The sequence below is a fragment of the Dermacentor silvarum genome, chromosome 5, assembly GCF_013339745.2.
Source record: "Dermacentor silvarum isolate Dsil-2018 chromosome 5, BIME_Dsil_1.4, whole genome shotgun sequence".
NCBI lineage: Eukaryota > Metazoa > Arthropoda > Arachnida > Ixodida > Ixodidae > Dermacentor > Dermacentor silvarum.
In genome coordinates this window covers 113,338,324-113,355,918 of record NC_051158.1, presented here as the reverse complement: position 1 = coordinate 113,355,918, position 17,595 = coordinate 113,338,324, and the positions used below count along the sequence as shown (strand labels likewise).

General features: G+C 43.9%; 1 protein-coding gene and 1 long non-coding RNA gene across 3 annotated transcripts in view; both read right to left on the bottom strand.

Moving 5' to 3' along the window:
* Window positions 1–14,778, bottom strand: part of LOC125945958 (uncharacterized) — a 56,292-nt gene extending 41,514 nt beyond the window's left edge. The window contains exons 1-3 of one of the 2 annotated variants that reach the window (XR_007467263.1): window positions 14,020–14,778; window positions 13,558–13,675; window positions 5,981–7,210 (exon numbers count right to left, since the gene is read on the bottom strand). This is a non-coding gene — a long non-coding RNA (uncharacterized LOC125945958). Of the gene's footprint in view, window positions 1–5,980; window positions 7,211–13,557; window positions 13,676–14,019 lie in introns of those variants that run through there. The other variant, XR_007467264.1, reaches the window with a different exon arrangement.
* The window catches only part of LOC119453719 (gastrula zinc finger protein XlCGF8.2DB-like), a 489,906-nt gene that overhangs the window by 50,645 nt on the left and 421,666 nt on the right, over window positions 1–17,595 (bottom strand). The gene's annotated exons all lie outside the window — the stretch shown is intronic.

Genomic DNA, 17,595 nt, shown 5'->3' with positions numbered 1-17,595 from the left:
GTGACAAGTCAATATAATTCCATGACTAAATAATGAATGGAAGAAATGTTCCGGGTCCTATCCGGAATGAAGTCTGGAAAAAACATTCCTATGAAAAAGGTCTCCCACGGTATTGAACCAGAGGAGCACGATTCAAATTCATGTTTTCATATCAGTCCAGCTTCGCCATTATGGCAAGGTGCAGTCTGACACAGACGACTATGTGGTTCAAGAAGGGAAAAAAAGAGACAAGTACAAGGCCAAGCAGAAGCGATAAATGAGTGTTTCAAGGTCTCCTTTGTTTAGAAGATTTGCTACTGACAAACTCAAGTAAACTAGAGACCAAGACTGCTTATTACTTCGGATTTACAAAATATTGTCTGCAGCAAAGGAGTGGTTGCTACAGAGACAAAGATGGTAACAAGATGATGAAATAGGTTATTCTGTGACTGCAGCCATATTACTAAAGCTTTGAGAACTTGTAAATACTGTTTACCTGCAAAACAAAGCACCCACTGGTTGTACCTCAGCACACAGGTACTTCCCATTACTGAGAGCATTAACAACTAAGGACATGCAGTTAGCTTTTCTAAACGCATGTAAGCATCTTTAAAAAGGCCCCTCACCAGGTGCCACCAGGACAATGTTTTACTGCAAGAAATTTGCACTTTGGTTCATTATTAGAGCAGAGAGAAGGAATTGAAATGTCAAGTGACTGTGTCGCCAGGAGGCAAGCTTCTTTGCCAACACCGACAACTCGTTTACATTGACTAGTGTCCACCCAAGTGACATTCCTTCCCTGCCTTCTCCGATCCCGAAGACGTGGGATCACATCTCATGTATCTCAAAAACCCAGCGACTTTCTTCTTTTTCTTCTTCATCTCTTACACCACGATACACCTTCCATTTAGCGCATTCTGCATTTGACACTTCACCAGTCACAAGATTTATTGATGATGCTCCGGACAGTGCATTCGACATACAGGCCATAATGCCTGCGACCTTGATTTTCCAGCAGGAAGCGGGCTTCTTTCGGGATTTGCTAAATAATTGTCCTTATGTGGCCTATGCACCGCACTTGTCTGTTAGCGATGCCCAAACCTGATAAGGGGCTCTTAAACTCACGGAAATGTTCATTTAGGCAGGAGTAGCAAGAGTAAATTTGGAAGATACCAAAGAGTCCCGAAGAATGGCCATACATTCAGGATTTATCATGGCTATTTTTACTGCAGACACGACTGTTCTCAAGGCATAGATGATGGATTGCTTTTACTTTATTGAGCGTTGCCATGCAGGCATACCACATATGGTTACTGTAAGACAAGCAGTGTCACTACAACAAATTTCTTTGCAACTTGTTAGACTACAGTGAAATAAATGTTACTTCGCGATTCAACATATGACAAAACATACCAAAACTACTGGCCCCTTCTCAATGCACAAGAACCCCACACAGCATACTGCACATGTACTACAGAGATTCCACGTTCAGACTACATTTATCCCAAAACGTACACCAACATCCCTACTCTATGGCATCATGGTGCTGTGTTTTCATGTCTCCTCAAGTTACCGGCCTGTACAAAGGACTTGGAGCAGTTGGTGCAGTGATATGGTTGGTCGCCTGGGTGGATGAGCAAGTGTCTCTTGAGGTCCCTGCTTTTCACAGAAGTCTGAGGGCAGGAAGGTCACCGAAATGGCTTCTGGCCTGATGTGTTTTCAGAAGGAACAGTTTTCCAGTTTCAAATCACAGAGGTGGAGGCGTCTCTGCTGTGACTTATTTCAGTAGTTGTTGTAGAGGATGCAAATTAATTTTAGGCTCTGCCTAACACATAATCCACACCTACATGGCTGGTGACTTAATCAGGGCTGTCATAGGGCAGTGCCTTTTCTTATGTTTTTTCAAGTCAATAGCCCGGAGAAAGGACTTGGAGCAGATGGTGCAGCGATGTGATCGCTCGCCTGAATGGGTGGATAGGTGATAATCGAGATGGCTGCTCTGTACAAAACTCTGAGGGCACTTAGGGCACTGATATGCCGCTCGCCTGAGTGGATGCGCAAATGACCATTCAGAACGGACCTCTGTGAGAAGCTCTGAGGGCCACAAATCGCATTTAAAAGGCCGCTCACCAGTGTGGACACGCAGGTGTCTTTTAAGATTGGCACATTGTGAGAAGCTCTGAGGGCATGAAGGGCACTGAAATGGCTTCTCGCCTGACGTGAACGTGCAAATGCCTAGTCAGGAGGTATCTGCGTGAGAAGCTCCGTGGGCAAAATGGCATTGAAATGGCCGCTCCTTTGTGTCTGCCCTCATGTGTGTTATCAGATTGGACAGTTTTCCAGTTTCATAGTCCCAGGAATCACAGTGGTGGAGGTGTCCTTGCTGCGACTCGTCATCCTCAGTAGTTGCTGGGCAGGATGAATGCTTTGATCCTGCACAATGAAAACCAAATTGCAATTAAGAAATGCCAAAATCAGAACACACCAGATGCTAGTGCTAATGTTAAGCCGTTCGTTAGTTGAGTAGTTCTTCAGGATGATATCAAAACATATTAAACAAGCAATGCTTTGATTTGCTCAATATTATGTTCCCTTCATGGCACTAAATAATTTTCTCCACTCGAAATTCAGTTTCAGCACATTTATTGCACCTTCACAATCATTAAAATATGTAAAGGTCGGCAATGATTTGATAATTTTCAATTCGGCCAGTTTATATAAATGAGAACTCTCTACAGGTATGTCAGGTACGGGAACATCAGCTGTTTCATGCATAGCATAACTGGAAAGCACCTACCTAGATACAAGAAAAATATGCCTTTTGTAAAAGAGTGTCAAAAACAATCAAAAAGGAGGCACCCGCTACATGACATACTGTCGCTGAAAGCAAGCACCCAGCCTCTACCTACTCGTATGACAAACACTTTACACCTCACACTTGAAACAATGTATAAACTATTTAATTATTCAACTTGCAGAACAGGGCAATCAGAACGTGTCATGGTGTATGCAACAGTTTGAAATATTATCTTCATCCAGATGCTTTTGTGTACTTCATGCACTGATCTTGGTGTTCACAATTGTGCACAAAGCACCAGCAAGGGAATATGTGGTTCTTTAGAGCAGGCTTTGTCAATGCGAACATACTTTCACAAAAAAAGACCGTTTGTATCATAAAATTCTACAACTGAGAGGAGCTAGAGTGCAGCCCTTGTATGTGCTACCACTTTAGTCAAATGAAATAGTCAACGCTTTCCTGCTAATCTCAAAGCTTAATGCTGTCCTCAATATTTATCACATAATAACAGTAACACACGAAGAACAGTTCAGATAGAAAAGGATGCAACTGTTGGCTATTTAGGGTATTTTCTGTTTAAATGACTAACTTGGTGCGCAGACAATGTACACTATAGTATTTGCCTGCGATACCCATTGTGACCATGTCGGCCTTCTCATTAATGTTTGTGCCTTTTGCCACAGCCTATGCACTAGTAACAACCCACAATATAAGTGAAGGTGCAATTATTGAAACGGTAGAAATGCTGAGCATCTGGTGTTAACCGTGGAATACAAAAAAAAAACCACTCTCTTGGACAAGCATAACATCCTGAATCAGTTGTTAGCTACGCAAACCTAGAAACATGAGGTCACCCCTTTGCACTGACAGTACAAAAGTAATACCACCTTAGTATTTATTTTTATTTTTTTTTGAATGAATGCATAACCAAATGGTTCCTGAGATAACAAGAAGCACACTTGAGCAATGAAGTCCTGAAATGTGACCAGATGCCCTTTCTCGAGCACGCTTAATTATTAGAAGTGTTTTGTAGTTCTATGCTGGTATTTCATCATCTGAGCCATTAACTACAAATTTAATACCCAAACACACAGCAATGCACAATTATAATCTCTGCACAGTGTGGTCTGTTGCTGCTTCAGCATTTACACTGCTTATTTCACTGCTCGACATGTTTTAATGCGTCACCGTTTTTCTTAGCAAGAGACATCAATACCAATAAACGATTACATAGATGAATAATTAACACTCAAGAATATAATGAGGTAGACTTCGCAAAAGGTAAACCAGGTATGTTGTTTCACAATGTAAGAGCTACCTCAACAAAGAACAAGCAATGCAGTCCATCAATGCATTCCACAGTCATGTCTATTGTGGAGATACAACTAACAATGCACCATAGCAAACCATTGCATTTACCACAAAAAAGAATAGAAAACACCAGGCATTGCACTGCATAAAATAAATTGCTTAAAGTATCTGTCTAGTACTCCATACAGTACCTTTATGGGCCACTGCGCTTAAGTGCTCATATGTTCCCAAGTTTATTTTACCCAAACAGGTGCATTATTGCATGGTATAACCATAGTAAACAAAGCAAGACTAATTCTTGGAGATTAGAACAAATGAACACATGCTGTGTTCATTTGGTTCCTGAGATGTGTTTAAGAACTCTCAAATAAGAGGCTGGCACAAGTGCGATCCTGGAGAAGCTTTCTGATATACAGAAAACTTAACTGGCCAGTACTCTAACCACATGCACAATAGTATTGTGTGCAGTGTACGAGGTGTGTTAAAGAAAAAACGAAACTTTTGCTATAACACCTTTACTACCCGCCGTGGTTGCTCAGTGGCTATGGTGTTGGGCTGCTGAGCACGAGGTCGCGAGATCGAATCCCGGCCATGGCGGCCGCATTTTCGATGGGGCGAAATGCAAAAACACCGTGTACTTAGATTTAGGTTCACGTTAAAGAACCCCGGGTGGTCCAAATTTCCGGAGTCCCCCACTATGGCGTGCCTCATAACCAGATGGTGGTTTTGGCACGTAAAACCCCATAATTTTAAATAACACCTTTACTGCTTATGGTAGAACATCTTAAGTGCTGTCCCCTTCAAAGTAGTCCCCTCTACTGGCAATGCACTCTTCCCATCTTTTACTTCCATTTTTGGAAAGCTTCCTGGAACGCACTTTCTGGAATGGCATGCAGGCCTCGTCTCGCATTGTCCTGGATTTCCTCTACGGTTTGGAAACGACGTCCTTTCAAGGTGGTCTTCAGCTTGGGGAATAAAAAAAAGTCTGCTGAGGCTATGTCCAGAGAATTTGGTGGGTGGGGCACAACAGGAGTGTGGTGTTTCGCTAAGTAGCTGCGGACAAGGAGCTACGCGTGAGCCTGGGGCACTGTCATGATGCAACATCCAAGCCCGACTTTCCCACAATTCAGGCACATTACTGCGCACAGAATCTCTCAAAAGTGCTAGCATTCCCTGGTAAACTTCTTTGTTTGCCGTCTGACCATGTGGCACAAATTCCTGATGGAATTCCTCATGAAAAAAACACAACCAACATCACCTTCATTTTTGATCGACTCATGCGTGCTTTTTTTGGACGAGGAGAACCTTTGGCCACCCACTGCGATGAACTGCATGTCTGTTTCAACATCATAGCCATAAACCCATGTCTCATCGCCTGCTGTGATGTTCTTAAGAAAGTTTTCATCGTCATTGGCAGCAGTGAGCAGTTCCTGGCTGATTTCAACACGGGTCTGCTTCTGTTCGTCAATCAACAAATGCGGCATGAATTTTGCACTGACACGACACATCCCAAGTTTGTCACTCAAAATTTCATGACATGATCCTACGCTGATACCCATTTCGTCAGCGACTTCTCGAACAGTCAAACGATGATTTCCACGAATCGCAGTTCGAACTCTCTCGACATGGTCTGTGGATGTGGAAGGTCGTCCAGGCTTGGGATCGTCACTGACCAACATTCTTCCGTCTCCAAAATGCTTAAACCAATCATAGCATTGCGTGCGACTCATTACAGTCCTCCCCATATGCTTGCTTGGCTAAGCAAATGAAATGTCTCTGTGAAAGTTTTCCCAGGTTTGTAGCAGAACTTCACAGCACCACATGCTGTTCTTCCAATTTCTACATTGTCACTTTGGCACCAATCCGAAGAACAGCTTGTTCATGTGCTCCCTTGAGCGGCTGTAGCTCGTCAACTAACGGTCAGAGCGAAACGCGGCAAATGTGAGATTGTTGTCTAAACCTGCCGCTACATGCGCTCAGTAGCCACAGCGCGCTGCCTCTGCCGGTTGGCGCGCTATTTCAAAAGTTCGGTTTCTTTTTGAACACACCTCGTATTTATCATTGCATGGCTGTCAAAATACGACTTTATACAAATATAGCTGGAGAAACATACTTCACCGATCAATCTCACAAGCCAAGCCTAATTATTTTTTTCTTCATCTTTCACAGCACGATACACCGGGACGATACACCTCCCGGTGTGGTTTAGCATATTCTGCATTCAATGCCTTGCCAGTCACACAATTTATTGGATGATGTTCAGGAAACTGCATCCAACACAGAGGCATTTATGCGTATGACCTTGATTTTTCAGGAGGAAGAGAGGTTCTCCTGAGGTTTGTTGAATAAATGTCATTGCCTGACCTATGCATTCCTCTTGTCTGTTAGCAATGCCCAAACCTGGTGAGGAGCTTTAATGTTCATTTACACAGCAGTAAATTTCGAGGAGAGCAAGCAGCCCCAATAACTGGCAATACATTAACACTTTATCGTGGCTATGTTTATTGCAAACACAACTGTTCTGAAGGCATAGTTGATGGATGATTCCTTTTACCTTGTTGAGCCTTGCCATGCAAGTATACTGCATAAATATGGTTACTGTAATGGAAGCAGTATCACTACAACAAATTTCTTTGCAACTTGTTAGACTACAGTGAATAAATGTTACTTTGCGATTCAACATATGACAAAACATAGCAAAACTAGTAGCCCCTTCTCAATGCACAAGAACCCCACACAGCGTACTGCGCATATACTACAGAGATTCCATGTTCAGACTCATTTATCCCAAAAAGCACACCAATGTCCCTACTCCCTACTCTATGGCATCATGGTGCTGTGTTTTCATGTGTCCTCAAGTTACCGGCCTGTACAAAGGACTTGGAGCAGTTGGTCCAGTGATATGGTTGGTCGCCTGGGTGGATGTGCAAGTGTCTCTTGAGGTCACTGCTTTTCACAAAGGTCTGAAGGCAGGAAGGCCACCGAAATGGCTTCTCGCCTGTGTGGCTTCTTATGCGTGTATTCAGACAGAACAGGTTTCCAGTTTCAAATTTGCAGCAGTCACCGGTGGAGGCATCTCTGCTGTGACTTAGGAAGTTGTGAGAGAGGATGGATGCCTTGACCCTGCGTAATGAAAAAAAACTGCAATTGTGGAATGCCAAAATCAGAACACACAGATGTTAGAGCTAATAATGAGCAAGTTGCTAGTCCAGTGCCTTGAGGGGGATCTCAGAAACATGTAGCAAAGCACAACTGGTCGACCTGTCACATTTCCTCAGTATTTCATATATGATTGATTGCCCAATGACCAGGTTTAAAAATCTGAACATACTATCAGCAATGAAAGTATTGAACTATAAAACTTAAGGTGAGAGGATGATGAGTGTAGCGATCCATAAGTTCTTTCAATAATATTATTAAGTTTTCAATAAGTTACTACAGAGAAGATAAAACTGTCATTTCTTTGATAATAACATACAAGCATATACAAACTACAGAGCAGCAAAAAAAAATTTTGTAATGATTGATTTCGAACACTGTACCATCAGCACAGCAGCCCAATGCACTACTCATTCGTCCACTGACTACCCAGTGACCCAGGTAATCGGGAAAATGATTAGATACAAACATAGATACATAGATAGTTGGCCCCTGGAATGTGTGTGAGGTACCGTAAGAATGCTAACGCATTAGATAGCATGACAAGAAGACAGTGATGAAAGGGCTTCTTCGAGTGCACCCACACTACTCAGGTTCACCACTCCTTATCCCTTTCAGGGCCCCCGACGGACAGGTACGTTTTCGCGTTTTGGACCCGTATCACTGACGTTAGATGGGAAAATTACGACCACACCAGGAAAGCATTTGTCATTATCTGTGTCATTCTTGCCCTTCTACATAACCAAAATATACCGTTGTGCTCGTTTTACAATATCTAAGAAACAAAAATCTGACCCTGGAGGTGCATCACCTCTGAAAGAAACTGGCCCTGAAAGGGTTAAAAGTCCTGTCAGGTCAAACACAAGGCATCCACATAATCATGTACCTGAACAAACCAGAATTTCCTACAAGTAAAGCCACTAAGAGGTTAGAAAGACAAGACGTAATTCGCTTTTCTAGTGTACTGTAAATGTTAATGATATCAGAAGAATTAATTGATTAAAGAGGCAATACTTCAGGCAACAGGCAACACCAACATGTTTCAGTGAGACTTAACAATCAGAATTTATCATGATTGCGCACTTTCCTGGACACAATGGTCTTCTGAAAGAATAGTTAATTGATGAGCTCTGTTGTATGTTCACATAAAGGAATACCACATTAGGATGGTTACAGCAATGCACTGCAATGTCCCTACAACTTGCTAGATTACGCTGAAGTATGCCTTGAAGTTTCTCTACAGTTCGATCAATACAATAGAGGATATGGTGACACTTGTGCTTCCAGATGCACCAGAACATAGTATGTATATTCCACATTCGGACTGCATTTTAACACATACGGAACATTTTCATGGCCAGTGACTTATACAGCGGTATCACAGTGCTATGTTTTCATATTGCTGCTCAAGTGAACGGTCGGCACAAAGGACATGGAGCAGATGGGGCAGCGGTATGGTCACTAGCCCGTGTGAATGCACAAGTGATCATTTCCGTTTGGACCTTAGCGAAAATCCTTCAAAGCACAAACAGCATTCAAACGGACACCCTCCTGTGAGGACACTGTTATGCACTTCCTGCTCACGCAGCCTTCCACTCACATAGTGGGATGTATGGTTAGTTCGAAAGGCTATTCAAGGCAGCGCGACCGGCAATATAAGCTATACTCATTTAAAAATGTTGATAGATGACATACTAGTCCATTAAAGTGGAGGTTTTTCAATTTTTAGTATCTAGTGATTAGTGGAAACTTCAGTAGCACCCATACACAGTAAAAGTAATCGGTTTGGAGGGCTTCACAGTGCGCCAATTATTTGGTAGCCAATGAGCCAATTTAAGCCACCTGGGGTTCTTTAACGTGCACCCAAAGCACAGCACACGAGCCGTTTTTGCATTTTGCCCCCATCAAAACGCAGCCACCGCAGCCTGGATTCGATCCACGTCCTCGGGCTTAGCAGTGCATCGCCAAAGCCTCTACGGCAACACCACAGGTGTTTTTTTTTTTTTTGTCGTTTTCTCAATCATTAGCGTGTTGAGGTAGTAGTTTTTGAATCCAAATTGAGTATGAATCAAAAGCGAATCAAATATTGCCAGACAAAATATAATATTTTCTAGTAGTTTTTCAATTATATAGGACAAGCTTTTCACTATATAAAGAAAACAATTTTCAAGTCCTGGCATTCAGAACATTAAACAGTTTGTCATTAAAATGCACAGTATGAAGCATGCTTATTAAAGCAAAAAGGGAGCATAGCAATAACTAAACAATTCGTTCACAACGTGAAAGCATCTTCGGGTCATACGCAGTCATGCGATTACATATACAATATATAAATATAGCATTGTTACCCATTATCTATGTGTGATATCCTGACCAAATCAGAAAGGGCGTGCAGAAAAGCATTTTTTATCTCGTTCGATATCGGTTAGAATGGTCACGGCAGATTGTCAGGAATTTCTGGGGTCTAGGAAATGAACAGAACTCCTCAACCACCACAGCGAAAGCAATTATCTGTCAATCCATATCTTGATTGTGACAAATTTCTGGGGTCTAGAAATGGCCAGGGACTCCTCAACCACAAAGCAAAAGCAATTGTCTGACACTACATAAAACGAACCAATAAGAAAATAATATGAACGCACTATAAGACCATGTTATACAAATATTCTACCCCCAACTCCCAAAACACAGCAAACTATACTAACAGCATTCAGACAAACAAGTATGGAAGTAAAACAGCAACGGTCTGAACATCCTTGATCGTCGTGGCTGGAGTTCCCCGAGCGTGGCGTCAGACGATGGTCTCGGCAGCTTCACGAGATCGTACACGCCAGCTTCGGTGACGATGACCGACGGCGTGCCGCCCTGTACCAACTTCTGTGACGATGACGCATGCATGCCGGCTGGATGCACGGGCACCGCACGTGGTTTGGCCTTGCACCCGCTACTGCCTTCGCCAGTTGGCTGTTCCTGTGGCCCTTGCCATGGTCAGTGGACGGACACGTAAGCTGAACTTAGACAGACTCCCCGACCACCTTAATGCGTCAACATGGCATTCAAACATTGCAGCTTCGGCGCAAAATTCAGAGATTAAAGTTTCTTTTTCAGCTGAAGCACAGGAAACTAGCTTTAAATCCAGATGATTACACATCGCCCCTCCTCACCCGAGAAACAAGGCATCGCCACGCTGAGTCCCTTACCCCTTTCAGTGCCAGAACTAATGCGTTCAAATTTTCTTTTTTTCCACGCACGGTAAATGAGTGGAACATTCTTCCATCGGCGTGGTTACACAGCACCGAGATAATCGAGCAAATGGTTACATAGCACGTAGTTTTTTTTTTTCTTTCTTCTTTTTTCTCTTTCTGCTTTGTTGGTATCTTGTTTCCTTATGCACTCATTTCTTATTGGGATGTTGTTGCCTTGTTTTTGGTACAGTATTTGGTACCTTTTCGCTACCCTGATTGTATAACCACGGCCGCTGGATAAAAAAAGGTGCGGCCTGCCGCATCGGGCACGTTGCAATGGGAGTAAATGTGACAGCCGTAGTTGCATTGTCGGCCGCTTGGCTTGGCCGAACGGCGCTAGTCATCGGCGATGGAACGCGCCGTCGGCTGGCACGCGCGACGGCGTTCCTAGCGCATTCCTGACGCATTTGCTATGCCAATGCCAGACAACAGCCCCCGATGTGTGGCGCCGCGGCGGATCACACCGTTTTCGATGCACGCGGCAGGCCGCACCTTTTTTTATCCAGCGGCCTTGGTATAACCTAACCTAACAATTGGGTCCTTCATTGTAGAGCTTATGGGTGTGTAAAGGCATCCTCGTTTAATTTCGGTTTGTTGCCAATCTTTCTGCCTTATTTGGTTTTTGTTGTTGTTCTAGTACTTGGTGCAAATTCTATTGATCCCTCTGTATTGTATGTACGCGTATACTTGCATTACTTTAATATACCCACTCCTGCTAGGGCCTCTTGATGGACTGCAGTATTCTCTAAATAAAATAAAATAAGCTAGCTTGGTTCGTGGGACGATGCTACGGCACTGTAGTTGCAGCTCATAATTGGTAGCCATCTTCAGCCCTGTTGGCCCCTCTAACTCGGATTCATGCCACAGCACTGTCTTCAGAACACCGCTGGAGATGCATTGTGCCGAGCCATAGGCACATGTTTGCCCCGGTGACTTCGAACCCTCGTGCTCATGCGCTCGTGCTTCTCCCACCCACTTCTTTATTCTCTTCCTGTGTTGCCTGTGCCTTTTACTCATGACATACGATTCTTCTGTGATTCTCAAGCGTGTTCTTAACACCGTGATGAACTGCCATGACAGCATCATGTCCAAGAGTTGGAATAGCCGCCCTAAATGCCTTTAGGTACTACAATCTGTTGGATTTCTCTACCCAAACTGAACCGACACCTTCTATACAACAGCATGTTAAGTAACAAGAACTCAGACAGTTCAAAGGAGTTCTCTCCATTTCTAGACCCCAGAAATTCGTGACAATTGGTGATCCTGCCAGCATCCAATTTCCTGTCCGTCATGGATTTCCTGGGTATAGAGATGGACTTGGATAATATTTTCCGTTTAGCCAAAGAGCTAGGTTTTTCAAAGGAAGAAACTCTGTGACTAGTCATGGAGGAGAAAGAACGCGTCCGAAAGAGAGCTCGCGCTAAAGGAACGCGAAATGAAACGCAAAGAAGAACGTGCGGATGCGCAAGAAGCGCGTGCAATGAATGAACAATAAACTTTATTTGAAACAGTGACTTGTCAGTCGTGGTGGGAGGTGCATGCAAGAGAAAAAGAAATATTAGAGTTGAAAATGCCTTTGGCACAGGACACAGCATGCATCCGAGATGATCAGAGCGTTGCGTCTGTGTCCTCTCGCTTGCAGTCGCCGAGAGCCACCAAAATGTGTCCTCAGAAATAATGATGGCACCGTTCGATGACAAACGTGATCATTTGGACGCATATTTGCATCATTTTGAATGCATAACCATGGGACAGGGTTGGGACTGAAGTGAATGGGCAACAGCCCTTAGTCTGTGTATGGTTGGAGAGGCTTCGAGTGTATTTGAAAGAATGACAGCATGTGACTCATATTGGACTATGATAAAGTTAAAAGGGCTTTGCTAAGAGATTGCAATTGACCACAGAAGCTTATCGCGAGCGGTTCCGAAACTGCAAGCCTGGGGACACTGAGACAGAAAAACAATTTGTGTGTCGCTTGTCTAACTATTTTGGTAGATGGATTGAGATGGCACACACTGCAAAAGTGTACGAGGGTATGCGCGATAGTATGGTATGTGAACGATCTGAGCGTTGCCTGTTGGTAGTCTTCAGCTGCGTGTGTTTCTTAAAGAAAGGAAAGTTGACTCACTCGATGAAGTAGCCAAGCATGCGGATCAGTACATGGAAGCTCAGGGGATTAGAAGCTCATAATGGCAACGGTTCGTATCAGAGTTGCGAGCCCTTAGAAGCCTAGGAAACACTAATGAAGGCACAGCCACAACAAAAGCAGATGATCCAAAGTACAAGCCCCAGGCCGTGGAATACATGTCGCAACCACAAATGTGCTTTCAACAACCACCCGCATGCACAAGTAGTGTGTCAGTTATGCAAGAGGAGAGGACACTGTGCAAATGAATGCAGATCAGGTACCTTGGGCAAAACAGCGTGCATAGTGGGCTCACAAGGAAAAGTAAAGTAGATGCAAAGCACTGTACCAGTAACATAACGAAGCGGAACAGGACAACCAAGAAAACAAAGGAGCAATAAGTAAAAGCTGACTTTGTTCGAAAGGACCATCTCTACCAGTTGTCACAGGGGAGGTTCAAGGACAAAGGGTTAAAGTGTTAAAAGAGATACTGGCCCTAACAATGTATTGGTACGAACAGCTTTTGTGGATGAAGGGAATTTGACAGCAAGATCGGTATCAGTCATCCTGGTGGATAACTCTAAGAAACCTTCCAGAGGCTAGTATCAGAGTTGCGAGCCCTTACTACTCTGGTGACAATGCAGTTGGTGACGCAATGCAGTCGTAGAGGCATTGCGTAATCAAGGAGTACAGGAGGCATACGTGATTATCTTGGCAAATAACTACAAGGATTGCAAAGCAATCTTGGTTCTCCACAAGAAAAGTAGAAAGATAATCATCAAGAAAGAGGTCCAGGCAAAGAGACACAATCTCTCCAGTGCTATTCACTGCATGCTTAGAAGTATACAAGCTCTTAGACTGAAAAGGCTTAGGAGTGAGGATCAATGGCGAATATCTCGGCACCATGTCACTGACGTCAGATAGGAATGTGAGCACAATACCTGGAGAGATTTTGTCATTATCCGTGTCATTTCTGCCCTTCTACGTAACAAAAAGTAAACCGCTGTGTTCGTTTTATAATATCCAAGAAAAAGAAACGATGCTGCAGGTCAGTCACCTCTGAAAAAAAAAAAAATGGCACTGAGAGGGTTACAAATGCTATCAGGTCAAACACAAGGCATCCACGTATTCATGCACCTAAACAAACAAGACTTTCCTACAGGTGAAGCCACTACGAGGCTAGAAAGACAACACGCAATTACCTTTTCTTGTGCACTGTAGACATTAATGATTTCAGAAGAACATTTAAACAGGCAGCTATTCATTTGGAGGACACCGAAATATTTCAGTGAGACCTCCCAATCAGAATTTACCCACAACTGAGCATTTTGCTGCACACACGTCTTCCATAGAAACAGGTGATGGATTAGCTTTGTTGTGCCTTCATATAAAGGTATACACACCTGCCAACCTGGGGACTGCGAAAATCGGGAGACTCATTGCACGGGGAGGGGGATCTCTCTCTCTATGCCGCGCATGCTATTAGTCTAGTCTGAAAGGTTAGACATATCTTGTCTGCAATTCAACTCAGATATATAAAGTATAAAGCGAACGCAATGCGTCGGGCACGAGACTGCCAATTTTTTGGCCAGTATCCTCTCCTTGAAGTGCTTGCATGCACAACAGTTCGCTTTCAACCCGCCCGCATTTCTCTAGGTTGCCACGACAGGGTAAAGCTGCGATGAGGTGTCACCGCTGCCGTCGACTGCAAAGGTGAAAACATGGCATCCGTAGCGCTTCGCATCTTCGCACTTCGGGAACATCTTGCGCAGAAGTGGCCCAACGTGATCATTCACCCTTAGCGGCAAATTGTACTCCGTGAGAAATCCAGTGAAAAGGCACTCTGCACGCACAACATTATCTTCATTGCTGTTGCCAAAGAAGTTGCTCACGGCTTTCTGCTTCTCAGCAGCACGAAGGAAGCTTTGGTGTTTGGCAGTCGCCAAATGCAGCTTTATGTCACCTTAGCCGCCGTGGGCCATGCTCACGCCGCATGCGCAAGTCGTGCAAAATAAGAATTGCTCGCGTTTCCTGGACCGCACGAAACACGGGAATTTTGACGTACAAGACTTCAAGAAACACTGTAGTTCTTAGGCTTCGACGACACCATGCTGTCAAGAAAGCTGTGTAGAGCAAAATGTTATCACGCGCACTCATCAACGCATTGTTCGATGATAAGTAGAGTGGACCTAGGTCACTATACTGATAAGATCTGAACCGAGTTGAGTTTTGCACTCAAACGGATTGGATCCAATCTGACTTCGGCTAGCTACCTTGAGAAATCTCTGCAAGAGGGGGGGTGCACTTTGGGCATAAATGCAACTTTCTTGCTTTAGAGTGAGGAATGGATCCATCTGACTTCGGCTGAAAAGGCACTTTTTAAGAAAAATATACATTTTCTCTTTATTAGATTTCGAGAATTCCCAAACATTCAAAAATGTCTCGTGAGTTCAAAAGTTATAGCCAACTTACTAACAGCTGGCGAACAGTTCTGAAACCGCGGCTGAAACTGATAACTGAACGACGTGGATTTAGTTTTTTTTTTTTTTTTTCCCCGAAATCTTGGCTGGTTTTTAGTCTATGATATTGGTTGGGGTAGTTTATTAGCCGTACCGTACCATATAGTCGGGCCCGATACCACATCAAGATGTTTACAGTAACGCGCTGCACAGTAGCGCACCCAGAATCTGCAAGGAGGGGGGGGGGGGGGGGGGGGGGTGGAGAAGCACTTGGGCATAAAATGCAACTTTTGCTTTAGTCAGAGAATCCAACCGCAAATAAAAGGCCCAATAAATAATAACGATGACACCACGGATGTTGACTATGTTTATTTCTTCAGCGTTTTACTCAAAGTAACTTAAGAGTGATTGAAATACAAGGACAATGATAAAGTGTTTTTTCGTTATCAGGATAATTCTACCTCAAGCCACCTTCTGATTGTAATGACAATGTGAACAGAGCATGAAGGTAGACGTTGGACTGGTAGGGCTAGAACCGTACAGGGGGGGGGTTACACCCCCCCCCCCCCCCCCCCCACAGCAATAACTACGCAATTCATTCACAAACGCGAAGGCTCTTCAGAGCATATGCGGTCATGCATTATGATGTCAATTTATATAAGAAAGCGTTGTTGGCCAATTATCTCAGTATAACGCTATGATCGAATCAAATATATGCATGCAGTCTGCGGTGATGGCATGGCAAAGAAAAAGCATTGTTTCTCTAGTTCGAATGCCATGGCAGATGGCGCGAGGGCACGGGTGCTGCATGTACAAATTGCACCAAACAATACCGAAGGGTGAATTACGTGTTTCAACAGCATCTTATTGCGAGGAATCGGTAACGCGGAAAAGTCTGGCCGTCTGAGTAATGCAGCATGGTTTAGTATGTTATGTCCACTGTGGATGGGATTAAAGTTTTCGCATTCTTGCTTGGATTTCTGTTTGGTCATGCACAGCCTATGACGTGGAACTATCAAAAGCAATTATAAAAATTTCGGTTTGTTCAACAGGGACAATTCAATGTGATGACTGAAAAGGAAAGTGTCAATGGGATTCGAAGACCAAAATACAGATTTAATTTGTTATTCAAAAGTTCGGATATTTATGCACCCCATCAATAATCTGATATGCGTTTGCTCAAAAAAAGGTTTTTAAAACCCACACATATTTCACACAGAAAGCAATGATTCACTTGTGAGAAAGCTAAAGTGAGGGAAGCTTGACTAGCGACTGTGAGCTGACTACGCCAACGACCACACTTACCAATGCTCATCAGCGCAGTTGAGTCGTGTTCAGGAAAGGTGGAAGAGCGACAGAAGAGATGCGAGACAGGCTGTCGATGCAACAAAAGTTTGCGGCTGGCAGAGCACGCACACGGGTGCCACGAATCCACTTTTCTTTTATTGCGATAGCAATTATATGGGACACTCAAAGCGGATTCTGCCGTCGGCGTCGCCGTGAGGTTTTGTAGGACGTCAACGGCGATGAAATCGTCGCTGCGCGCCGTATGCGTATGTGCGAGTGAAAAAGAGCGCGAGCGACGTGCACTTTCACGACGAGCGAACACACGGCGGAGAGCAGACGCGCATTCGCGCCGTGCTCCCTGAAGGGCTGCAGAATGAAGCGTCTTTTTCCTCCTTTACAATCAGTATATATATATTTATATATAGAGAGAGAGAGAGAGAGAGAGAGCAAACGCGACTTCTTCCGCCGCGCGAACGGCCGAGGGGGACGGGGGGAGGGAGGGAGGGAAGGGAGGCGACGTTTAGCTGCGGCACCAAATGCGTATTTATGAAAATTGTGAGGCGAGAAGGTGGTAAAGGCTATAATACTTTGCAGACACGGTCGTCAGCGTGTGACGTATCCGCTACAATCGTTTGTTTAAATGGCGAAACCTGGTGAGAGGCTTTTCAAAAAAAGCACTAGTTTCTTTCGAGTTAATTAGGTACCATTTATATCCGCATACTCTCTTTGCTAACCTTAGATAGTTGAAAGCATAGGGTGCCTGTAAGTATGCATGTGCACGATGAAATGAACATGCTCATGCTGGGGCACACTGCCCGCACCTCTGCCAATCTTGCAGTGTCAATGCTGTCAGCATAGTCAGTGGGGAATGGGCTGGGAAAGCTCGAAACTACCTCCACTCATTACAAAAAAAAAAAAAAAAAAGACATTGGTGACCACCAAAAATGTTTAGGTGTTCTATTGGACGGATAGCATGGTTGCAAACACAGCAGGTTTTACAACATCATAGGGTACAAGGATCATTCTTTTTTTAATGTTGCTACAGCAGCAACTTACACTATGAGAGGTCTACAGCCTATAAAGAGATATTCCCATCAAGCTATACACCTTAACTGAACCACTGTCTGCAACCAATAGTCAGTTATGATACAAAGTGCTGTTTGACATTACAGAAACACAAGCAATGCTCCCAAGGGTCAGTATGTCTGTATTGTGGCAGATATGCTGCTCCAA